At 44.7% G+C, this 12,422-nt stretch overlaps 1 protein-coding gene across 2 annotated transcripts in view; it reads left to right on the top strand.

Annotated features, from left to right (window-relative positions):
- The first annotated feature begins 331 nt into the window (after positions 1-331).
- SLC37A4 (solute carrier family 37 member 4) overlaps positions 332-12,422 on the top strand; it is a 46,348-nt gene continuing 34,257 nt past the window's right edge. Inside the window, exon 1 of one of the 2 annotated variants that reach the window (XM_040325429.1) lies at positions 332-459. The gene's annotated coding sequence lies outside the window, so the exon portion shown is untranslated. The remainder of the gene's footprint in view (positions 460-12,422) is intronic. The other variant, XM_040325430.1, reaches the window with a different exon arrangement.

Below are 12,422 nucleotides of genomic sequence, written 5' to 3'. Positions count from 1 at the left end.
AGACTGATAAACTACAAGTCCGCGATATTTGGTTTTTGGGATTAGAGATACACTTTAATTTTACTGTAAATCTTTCTGCTTGGCAAGTAAAGGCTGCAGCACAGAATAGTAGCCGTGCCTGCCACCTAGTGGCGCGCTGGAGGCATGACACATCTACAGGGATGCCAGGGATGTCTCCATTTAGATCGCACAGGCTTGTGTATTGATTGGATCTTATCTCTGATCTCTGCTTCTGATTGGTTACTGTCTATTCCGCCAGCGCTGAACACACACGGTGATACAATGTAAGCGCTCATCCTCCGGGTGCCATTTACTTCCAAAGCCGAGCAGAGTGTACTTCCTCCAATCAGGAACTCGTGCTCCGAGCTACCGAAGGCCCCGCCTTCCTATCCTCATTTGCATGTGGGCGTGGCTACACCTCCGTAGTACTGTTATGTGGCGGGGAGAGGCGCGGGTGAGGTGAGTGACGTGTCCTCCCGGTGTCCGTCTGTCCGTACGCTGGGCCTGGGCTGTGTCCGGCCAGACATGAGGGACATGACACACGGATACTTTTATTACTTCTCTATGTCCCTGTCTACCACTCACTGACATTCAGTTTGGAGTCTCACCAGTTGTTGGCGCTCCATTCTCCTCACCAATGAAATGCAGTTGTAGGTGTTGGCAGCCAGGGGGCGCTCCGGAGCATCATAGAAAGGACACCCCTGTCACCAATTTAACCCCTTGCTGCCCGGGGGCCATTTTTCATACACTTGTTCAAATCAGAATTTCTATGCTAGAAAATTGCTTAGGACCCCCAAACATTCTATATTTACCGGAGAATAGAATGATGGTTGTTGCTATTCTTTTTATGTTGCATGATATTTGCACAACCATTTATCAAACATAAGTTTTGAGGAAAAAATTCACACACAAATTATTTTAGTGCGCACAAACATAATATCCACTTTTTGTGTAAAATGTAAAAGATGGTGTTGTGACGAATAAATAGATACCAAACATGTCAAGGCTGAAAATGGCACCCACCTGTGAAATGGGCACAAATGGCAGTACCTACAATTATCCATAGGTGGCGCTTTAAAGACTACAGGTTATCAGGTTAGAGTTGAACCCGTGTTGCTAGAATTATTGCTCTCTGACATTCGCGCCAATACCGAACATTGTTTGCATGAGGATAGGGGTGCTTTGAATTATTTTGAATTTATTTAGATTTTTTTTACATTTTTTTTTTTATTCAACTTTATTGCTATCACAAGGGGTAGACAACAGCCCTTGTGAGATCTTGGGCAGTGACAGGTACTCTTTATTATGCAATTAGGGGTCTATAAGATCCCTTGTCCTTCCTCTTCCCTCCAAGGCAGCTGATGAAACATAGATCTGTTTGATTGGCTGCTTCCCTGGAATGAAATCCTCATTGCTTCCGGCTTCATTCTTCATTGAGAAGAAGGAAACAAGTGATCTTTATTCCTCACCTCTGTGTGCAGCCTACCCAGGAACAGCGGTGGAAGGGAGGGGGAGGGGCTGTCAGGTGATCGGGCAGCTGTATAAAGCCGCATAATCACTTTTACTGGAAAGCCAGTCATCATCTCTAAGAAATGATACCAGGATCATGGCTACAGCCTGGCACAAGTACTTCCTCTCTAAGACGTGTGTGTGTATATACACTTATACAGTACCTCACATTTGTGTAAATGTTTTATTCTATATTTTCATGTGACAACAGTGAAGAAATTACACTTTGCTACAATGTAAAGTAGTGAGTGTACAGCTTGTATAACAGTGTACATTTGCTGTCCCCTCAAAATAACTCAACACACAGCCATTAATGTCTAAACTGCTGGCAACAAAAGTGAGTACACCCCTAAGTGAAAATGTCCAAAGTGTCAATATTTTGTGTGGCCACCATTATTTTCCAGCACTGCCTTAACCCTCTTGGGCATGGAGTTCACCAGAGCTTCACAGGTTGCCACTGCAGTCCTCTTCCACTCCTCCATGATGACATCGAAGAGCTGGTGGAAGTTAGAGACCTTGCGCTCCTCCACCTACCGTTTGAGGATACCCAACAGATGCTCAATAGGGTTTAGGTCTGGAGACATGCTTGGCCAGTCCATCACCTTTACCCTCAGCTTCATGTGTGACCAGTGGTCATCTTGGAGGTGTGTTTGGGGTCGTTATCATGTTGGAATACTGCCCTGCGGCCCAGTATCTGAAGTGGGGGGATCATGCTCTGCTTCAGTATGTCACAGTACATGTTGGCATTCATGGTTCCCTCAATGAACTGTAGCTTCCCAGTGCCAGTAGCACTCATGCAGCCCCAGACCATGACACTCCCACCATCATGCTTGACTGTAGGCAAGACACACTTGTCTTTGTACTCCTCACCTGGTTGCCGCCACACACGCTTGACCCCATCTGAACCAAGTAAGTTTATCTTGGTCTCATCAGACCACAGGACATGGTTCAAGTAAGCCATGTCCTTAGTCTGCTTGTCTTCAGCTATGAATAAGCATTTCATGAAGTGAAACGCGTTAGCCACTTTTCTCTTGTTCACCTTTTATTTTTGGCTGGACAGTTTTGTATTATTTTGATTTTACTCAATAAAGACGTCATTCAATAGAGTGCAGCAGTCCAGGATATTTTGTTACCTCTGCTTGTCTTCAGCAAACTCTTGTGCATCACCATTAGAAGAGGCTTCTTTCTGGGACGACGGCCATGCAGACCAATTTGATGCAGTGTGCGGCGTATGGTCTAAGCCCTGGCAGGCTGAACCCCCCACTCCTTCAACCTCTGCAGCAATGCTGGCAGCACTCATACGTCTATTTCCCCAAAGACAACCTCTTGATATGACGCTGAGCACTTGCACTCAAATTCTTTGGCGACCATGGCGAGGCCTGTTCTGAGTGGAACCTGTCCTGTTAAACCGCTGTATTGTCTTGGCTTCCATGCTGCATCTTAGTTTAAGGGTCTTGGCAATCATCTTATAGCCTAGGCCATCTTTATTTAATTCAATCTTATTTTATTCATAAGAAGAAAAGGAAGAAACACATAGACAGATAGTGTCTCAAACATTACATACAGTGAAAACACTTACATCAGCAGTAAGCAACGTGTTTGACATAATAAACTCATGTCCAAGATACTTGAGAAATGGGAACGAGAGCATGTGTACGCTGACCACTACAAGGCCGTTCAATTAAACAATCCCCAGATATATAATATGTACATTAATTGCATCCACCAACCTCGCATTTGTGAGGGGGTCAGTGTTGCGCCGCATATGGCATATTAGGGGAGATAATGCATGAGTCTGCAGGCAAAATAAGACATGGGGTCACATAACGAATCAGGAACACTAAGCGGGTCGAGGCCATGATACGTTTAGCTCAATAGATTCCTAAGGAAGTATTTAGAGATCAAGAGAAGGAGAAGAAGCATAGGCAGACAACGAGGGGGGCAGAGAGACAGGGGAAAAGGGTCAAGGGACAAGAATCACTCCATCATGGCGTCAGGGTCACATCATCCAGGCCACCCTCGGCCCAAGAGATAAACTCAGAAGAGTGTCGGAACATGGACCATGAAGTCCAGGTGAGAGAAAACTGCTCGCTTTTACCACCCTCTTCCGCTAACAGACGCTCAAGGTCCCTTATGCGGTCCACTTCAACAGCCCAATCCCCCAGGGAAGGCATGGTTGCCGATCTCCAATGACGGGGGATCACCACTCTGGCCGCCGCCAGGAAGTGTCGTAGTACATCGTTTTTGATGGATTTGAACGTGCCAGGGAGTATAGATAGGAGAGCCATCTCAGGGGAAGGGTGAATAGAGGTCGCCATCAGTTTGCAGTACAATTTGAAATCGCCGCCAGAATCCCTGTACAGGAGGGCATTCCCACGGCCATCTTTATTTAGAGCAACAATTTTTTTTTCAGATCCTCAGAGAGTTCTTTGCCATGAGGTTCCATGTTCAACTTCTAGCAGGGACGTGCAGTCAGGTGAGGCAGGTGAAGCAGAGCCTGCCATGAACATTAAAAAAAACTCACGATCGAACTTCGAGATCGAACTTCACAAGGATCCCAAATTTGGGGGGTAGGTAGCTGAAGTCCTACCCCACCACTGTTTTTGGGTCGTCCCTACGACCAGATATGGGGCTCCTTGCACAGCCTGTCAGAAACTACATAGAGAGCGGCCAGTTTAAATACAAGCTGACACACTCTGTTTGCAGCAGACTGAGAGGATGCGCTCACAGTGCCTCTCACTTCTTGTCAGAGGCACTGAGCTCATTGGACAGCTTGGAGTCTTTCACCAATGATAAAGTACCATTGGATCCAATAAAAATGCTGCAGTGGAGACACATGCTTCCTTCCAGCCCAGCCCTCTTAACTACAAGGAAAGGGTTTAAGATTTACCCACAATCCCATGTTTTTCATCACACAGTTGGGAAAATGAGAATCTTCTGCTGAAAATGTACTGTTTTATTCAAGCTAAATCATATATTATTATACTATGGCGGTTATTTACGAAAGTCAAATCCACTTTGCACTACAAGTGCAAACTACAAGTGCAAAGTGCACTTGAAATTGCACTGAAAGTGCACTTGGAAGTGCAGTCGCTGTAAATCTAAGTGGTAGATCTGAAATGAGGGGAAGCTCTGCTGATTTTATCATCCAATCATGTGCAAGCTAGAATGCTGTTTTTTATTGTCCTTCCATGTCCCCCTCGGATCTACAGCGACTGAACTTCCAAGTGCACTTTCAGCGCACTTTGCACTTGTAGTTTGCACTTGTAGTGCAAAGTGGATTTGCCTTTCATAAATAACCCCATATATGTTATAACATAATCATTTATTGTTTATCTATTTACTGTGAATTTACTGGTTGTAAGTTATACCTTCAAACTTCAATAATTTGCCATTAAGCCATCTGCTTTAGTACAGGTTCTGAAAAACGCCAAAAAAAAATTCGAACATGGTGCATTTTTTAACGTCGTTTTAAACAATGTCGTTTTTCTGGTTGTAAAAATGATCGTGTGTGGGCTAAAACGATGTAAAAAACCTGCACATGCTCAGAAGCAAGTTATGAGATGGGAGCGCTCGTTCTGGTAAAACTACCGTTCATAATGGAGTAAGCACATTCATCACACTGTAACAGACAGAAAAGCGCGAATCGTCTTTTACTAACACAAAATCAGGTAAAGCAGCCCAAAGGCGAATGGAACTTCCCCTTTATAGTGCCGTCATACGTGTTGTACGTCACCGCGCTTTGCTAGATAATTTTTTTAAAACGATGGTGCGTAGGCAACATCGTTTTAATAATGAAGTTGGGAAAACTTTGTTTTTTCGACATGCTGAAAAACAACGTTTTTTTTCATGCTGAAAAATGATCATGTGTACGCGGCATTAGGCTACTTTCACAGTGAAAGTGCCCAGCGTTAGCGATAAAGCTCCGCTGGTTTTAGCGGCGCTTTACCGCAGTTTTAGCTGCACTTTTCAGACACTGGTGGGGTGCTTTGAACCCCCACTGGCGGCTGAACAAAGAGTTAAAAGCGCCCGTGTTCCCTGTTGTGGCTCCCAAATTGCCCCAAAGATGCTGCTTGCATGACTTTTTCTAACGTCCCGCAAGCACACCATCCCAGTGTGAAAGCACTCGAAGGTGGGATCAATGATCAGGGTACCAGGTAAAACTGCAGCTCTTATATTAGAAGGTGGGGGTCAATGATCAGGGTACCAGGTAAAACTGCAGCTCTTATATTAGAAGGGGGGTCAATGATCAGGGTACCAGGTAAAACTGCAGCTCTTATATTAGAAGGGGGGTCAATGATCAGGGTACCGGGTGAAACTGCAGCTCTTATATTAGAAGGGGGGTCAATGATCAGGGTACCAGGTAAAACTGCAGCTCTTATATTAGAAGGTGGGGTCAATGATCAGGGTATCGGGTAAAACTGCAGCCCTTATATTAGAAGGTGGGGTCAATGATCAGGGTATCGGGTAAAACTGCAGCTCTTATATTAGAAGGGGGGTCAATGATCAGGGTACCAGGTAAAACTGCAGCTCTTATATTAGAAGGTGGGGTCAATGATCAGGGTATCGGGTAAAACTGCAGCCCTTATATTAGAAGGTGGGGTCAATGATCAGGGTATCGGGTAAAACTGCAGCCCTTATATTAGAAGGTGGGGGGTCAATGATCAGGGTACCAGGTAAAACTGCAGCTCTTATATTAGAAGGTGGGGTCAATGATCAGGGTACCGGGTGAAACTGCAGCTCTTATATTAGAAGGGGGGTCAATGATCAGGGTACCAGGTAAAACTGCAGCTCTTATATTAGAAGGGGGGTCAATGATCAGGGTACCAGGTAAAACTGCAGCTCTTATATTAGAAGGGGGGTCAATGATCAGGGTACCGGGTAAAACTGCAGCCCTTATATTAGAAGGTGGGGGGTCAATGATCAGGGTACCGGGTAAAACTGCAGCTCTTATATTAGAAGGGGGGTCAATGATCAGGGTACCGGGTAAAACTGCAGCCCTTATATTAGAAGGTGGGGTCAATGATCAGGGTACCAGGTAAAACTGCAGCAAAGGAAAGCTTTCAAACATGCAGGAGCACCATGTAATGTAAATCTGGACATTACATACTGAAACTCTTACAAACTGAGGGTTGGTAATGTCTTGTTCACATGTATATCTACTGTATAAAAAAATAGACATTTGATCTAATTTTTAATATCCAAAATGCATGCTTTACACAATGAGGACATAAATATGTATGCTTTATTGTAGTTACACATATGCACATTATAATGACATCAATACCCTGGTGACAGGAGAGGGTTAATTTCCAGCCTGCCCACTCACATTTGCACTGATGCTATTTGTGAAAGGCTGTCTGTCAGGCCCCAGAGCTGAAAAGCTCAGCATGTTTTATATTTAGTCGCCACCATTAAAATGCTGCATTATATTCTAACTCTTGCCAATTAGGCATTCAACTTAAAGAGCAAGTAAAACCTTAATGCTCAAAATAAACTGGGGTATTTATACTACATTACTGATAGACGTCATACTGTATTTCACTCATACAATAACATACCACAATGTAAAGTTGTTCACAAACAGCAGGCAGCAAGGTTATGGCCCGGACCATTTTTTTCAGGCGGCATTGGCGTTCGGCCATAGACAGCAATGTTTAATTCTTTGTAAAAAAAAAAAAAAAAGTAAACGAAATTGCGGCAAAATACGCCGCTTACGCGGCGTTACTTGTCGCCTAGGTGTGAATGCAGCCTTAGTCCAAGTACAGTACAGAATCAGATTGGTTCTAAACTGTGATATTTGCGGGTAATTAGCCCAGTGGTAAAAACATTTTTTAATGAGTCTGTTTCACAATAAGTTTTATTGTTTTTTTCCCAAGAGTTTTTTTTTTTTTTTTTTACAATAAAACCAGCTTAATAAAGGAGTGCGCATAATGGCCCGGATTCACAAAGCACTTGCGCCGACGTATCTTGAGATACACCGCGTAAGTGCAAATATGCGCCGTCGTATCTGTGCGCTGTGCCCACAAAACTAAGATACGCCTAAAAACAGGCTTCATTCCACCGACATAACTTGCCTACGCCGGCGTAGAGTGGGCGCATATTTACGCTGGACGCATGTGGCGCTCCCAGTGATTTTCTATTCAAATATGCAAATGAGGGAGATACGCCGATTCACAATCGTACTTGCGCCTGGAGCAGGCTACGACTGGTGCGCGTAAGTTATACGTACGACGTAAAGTTATGCCCCATAAAGGAGGTGTAACTCAGCAGCATCCATGCAAAGGGCTGCACCAGGGAACACAAGCCGGCGTATTTTACGTTGTACGTGAATATGGCTGGGCGTAGGTTACGTTCACGCCATAGGCAGTGATCCGGCGTATCTTAGGCAGTTGTTCCGACGTATTTGTGAGCATGCGCACTGGGATGTGCCCACGGGACGGCGCATGTGCATGCAAACCCTGTGATATTTCTGTTTTCATTTACACAGTGGCAGGGCCCTGCATTGTCATTGGCAGGGCTTGACAAATCCAAGGTGCCATGGCGACTAGAAATTGTCGGCCCATTCTCAGTCTTTAGCAATTCCTGTTGCCCGACACCCCCGGACACGCAGTTCACTTTTGTCAGCCCATTCCCGGCGTAAGCAATTCTTATTGACCCGATGCCTTGGACATGCAGTTTTAAGCACCAGGCAGCTGGTTGTAGACCGCGCGGTTGGCTAGTTCTGGGAAGGCGCACATCGGGCACACTCTGTGATTGCTATGTCATTCGGACACAGCTGATGACAGATCGAGGTAAAGGGCCAATCACAGTGGCCCTTTACCATGTGATCAGCTGTGTCCAATCACAGCGTATCACATTGTAAACAGACTTCCTGCTTATCGGCAGTACTTTCCTTCCGCACTGTCACCCTATTATCAGTGCAGCCTCATCAGTGCACATCCGTGAAGAAGAAGAAATTACTTGGAAAATTGCAAAAATTAAGAAATGTTTTTTGTTTGTTTATCAACAAAAATAAAAACCCAGTGGTGATTAAAAACCACTAAAAGAAAGCTCTATCTGTCTCAAAAGAATGATACAAATTTCATATGGGTACAGTGTTGCATGACCACGCAATTGTCATTCAAATTGCGACAGCACCAAAATCTGAAAATTGGCCTGGGCAGGAAGGGGAGAAGCTGGCCGTTAGGCAAGCGGTTAACATCTGAAAACAAACAGAAGAAAAACGTTAGCGCAAAAACAAACAAAAAAACAGGCTCCTAACTTTTTTAGCTGGCTCATAAATTCGAAGCAAAGGAACTACTGTCATTTCACATTGTTTTGGGTGACAGCATTCTTAGCACTTTGTCCTGTATTCCATGCCACCCACTGTCTTATAGAAGGAGGAGGAACCTATTTATTTGATGGAGCAGAGAACTTTACAGGAAAAAAACACCAAAAATCGTTACAACTACAATATCTGAGTGTTGCGTTACGTTAGCGAATGACAGTACTAGACATTTGGATCTAGGGTATAACTGTGTAGTTAGCCAATAAAAAGTATAACAACATCTTTATAGTTTTAATTTAGTGTAATTAGAAGGAACATTGCGTGGCATATTTAATTAAAATGAGACTCCAGGCAGTTACAGTGAGGGAAAAAGTATTTGATGCTGATTTTGTACGTTTGCCCACTGACAAAGAAATGATCAGTCTATAATTTGAATAGTAGGTTTATTTACAATAACAGCACAAATATCCAGAAAAATGCATTTAAAAAAAGTTATAACATTGATTTGCATTTTAATGAGTGAAAAAGGCATTTGATCCCCTATCAGTGAGCAAGATTTCTGTCTCCCAGGTGTCTTCTATACAGGTAACGAGCTGAGATTAGGAGCACTCTCTTAGGCCCCTTTCAGACGTACGGACAAACGGTCTGTTTATTACAAGTCCGTTTACGGATCCGCTCCGTGTGAAAGAGCCCTTAGGGCTCTTTCACACGGGTGGTCCATTCAGGTCCGCCTGCCAGTTTTTTAGGCGGACCTGAACGGGCGCTCCGTGCTCCTCTATGGAGCCACGGATGTCAGCGGTGACATGCCCGCTGACATCCGATCCGCCAAAGTGTGACGGAGGAAAAACCTACTTTTCCATCCGTCTGGCGGATCGGATGGGGTGAACACGGACAGACGGTCCGTGTTCATCCGATCCCCCCATAGGGGAGAGCAGAGAAAAGACAGGGCGGTCCCTGTACAGTGTGCCGGTGCATTGCCATGAAATGCGATTTGCCATGAAATGTGATGGTCCGCCTCCATCACATCCCATTGGCTCACTCATGTCATGTGACATATAGACACGTCATCAGTCTCAGCTAGGCTATTGGCTATCATAGGGAGAGGATCTCCTCCCCCTGTAATAGCTGCACGGAGCTGTAGTAGTAAATTTAGCTTACTCGCGCACCCAGAGAGGTCAACCCCCGTGCATCTCTTCAAAGGGCTAAGAGAGAGGAGAGGGGGGCAGGCAGATGGGAGGCTGCTCCATTATACAGGCTGCCCATGGTGTGTGTGTGTGCTGCTGGCCACACAGCCCGAGAGCAGGAGGAGGGGAGAGGCAGCCTATAGATGTGTGTGTGTGCTGCTGGCCACACAGCCTCAGAGCAGCCTATAGATGTGTGTGCGATCATTGTTTCTATACATTCTAACACCAGCAATGCACTCACTGCAACACAGGCTGCTCCTCACAGAGCTGTGCATATCACACTGGCTTCTCCTTCCTAACAGTATATACCATCTCCGTGCCGTGCAGCTTCAACTATAATAGGGAGAGGAGATCCTCTCCCTATGATAGCCTAGCTGAGACTGATGACGTTTAAATATGTCACGTGACAGGAGTGAGCCAATGGGATGTGATGGGACATTTCATGGCAAATCACATTTCATGGCAATGCACCGGGACCGCCCTGTCATCCGTCGGCTCAGCGGGGATCAACGGAGCGATCCCCGCTGAGCAAGCAGAGGTTTACGGGGCGGATCATTACTGATCCGCCCCGTGTGAAAGGGGCCTAAAAGGGAGTGCTCCCAATCTCAGGTTGTTACCTGTATAAAAGACACCTGTCCAGAGAAGCAATCAATCAGATTCCAATCTCTTCACCATGGCCAAGACCAAAGAGCTGTCCAAGGATGTCGGGGACAAGATTGTAGACCTACACAAGGCTGGAATGGACTACAAGACCATCGCCAAGCAGATTGGTGAAAGGGGGACAACCAGGGTGGATAAAAATCAAACAATTTGGATTTTTTTATTTTTTATTTTTTTTTAATAAAATGCTTCTGGAGTTTTATATTTATGATGCATTAATAATTTTGTTTATTCAGCGTGAAATAGAGCTTAGTTATGTAGCATAAGGCTGTATATTCTGCAATATTTACATTCATTGGTAAACTCATTCAATGAATCCAAGCTCTGCAAGCTGAAATAACATGCTGCATTGATGCATTCACACAATTTCACAGTAGCCATAAGATAAAACGAAGCTTAGGAATATTCCTTTATCCCATTGTTTTGCAAATCTATGTACACTAAAAACTGTATGATTGAATCAGTTCTCACATTGCTGTTTTACTAACCTGACAGCTTACTATTCTAAATGGGAAACCTTCATTTGTTTACCTTCAGATTAACGCTTACCTGTAGGTGCAAGAAATATCTCCTAAACCTACACAGGTAACCACCTCAATACAGGGCACTTTCACCCCCTTCCTGCCCAAGGCATTTTTCAGCTTTCAGCGCTGTCACAATTTGAATGACAATTGCGCGGTCATTCAACACTTTACCCAAATTCAATTTTAATATTTTTTTCCCCACAAATAGAGCTTTCTTTTGGTGGTATTTGATCACCTCTGCGGTTTTTATTTGTTTCGCTATAAACAAAAGAAGAGCGACAATTTTGAAAAAAAAACAATAGTTTTTACTTTTTGCTATAATAAATATCCCCAAAAATATATAAAAAAAAGAATTCCTCAGTTTTGGCCGATACGTATTCTTTGACATATTTTTGGTAAAAAAACAATAACCGTATATTGATTGGTTTGCGCAAAAGTTATAGCGGCTACAAAATAGGGGATAAATTTATAGAATTTTTTTTTTTTTTACTAGTAATGGCGGCGATCAGTGATTTTTATCGTGACTGCGATATTGCGACAGGCACACCGGACACCTTTGACACTATTTTGGGACCATTCACATTTATACAGCGATTAGTGCTATAAATATGCACTGATTACTGTGTAAATGTGACTGGCAGGGAAGGGGTTAACCACTAGGGGGCGATGAAGGGGTTAAATGTGTACCCTAGTGAGTGATTCTAACTGTAGGGGGAGGGTACTGACTGGTGGAGGTGACTGATCTGTGTCCCTATGTACAAGGGACACACCATCGGTGTCCTCTCCCTGACTGGACGTGGATCTCTGTGTTTACACACACAGATCCACGGTCCTGGTCAGTTACTGGGCAATCGTGGGTGCCTGGCGGACATCGTGGCCACCGGGCACACGCATCGGGTTCCCAGTAACGCGCCCCCTAGTTGCTCGGCAAGGCGAGGACGTCATATGATGTCCTCCCAGAACTAGAGGAATATCGTGCCGCCGTCATTGACAGCGGCCGGTAGTACAGTGGTTAAGGAGATATTTGCAAAAAAGTCGAGCACCGATGTCTACGGCGCAGGCGACTGTGAAAACCTTTAGAAATAGCGAGCGTGCGTTTTCTAAAGGCGAACGTGCCATGACTGATGTCATCGCGGCTCCGGCCAATCACAGCTCCGGAGCTGCGATACCCGTAAGTCACTCCGGGAGAGATGGCGGCGACGGAGGAGGGAAACTAAGACAGCTGCGGGGGCTTCGATCTCAGGTAAGTAATTCATAATGAGCTAGTATGCTATG

The sequence above is a fragment of the Rana temporaria genome, chromosome 10 (assembly GCF_905171775.1).
Source record: "Rana temporaria chromosome 10, aRanTem1.1, whole genome shotgun sequence".
In the NCBI taxonomy this organism is placed as follows: Eukaryota; Metazoa; Chordata; class Amphibia; order Anura; family Ranidae; genus Rana; species Rana temporaria.
The sequence above is the reverse complement of the archived record's forward strand: the minus strand, read 5'-3'. Positions and strand labels throughout refer to the sequence as shown.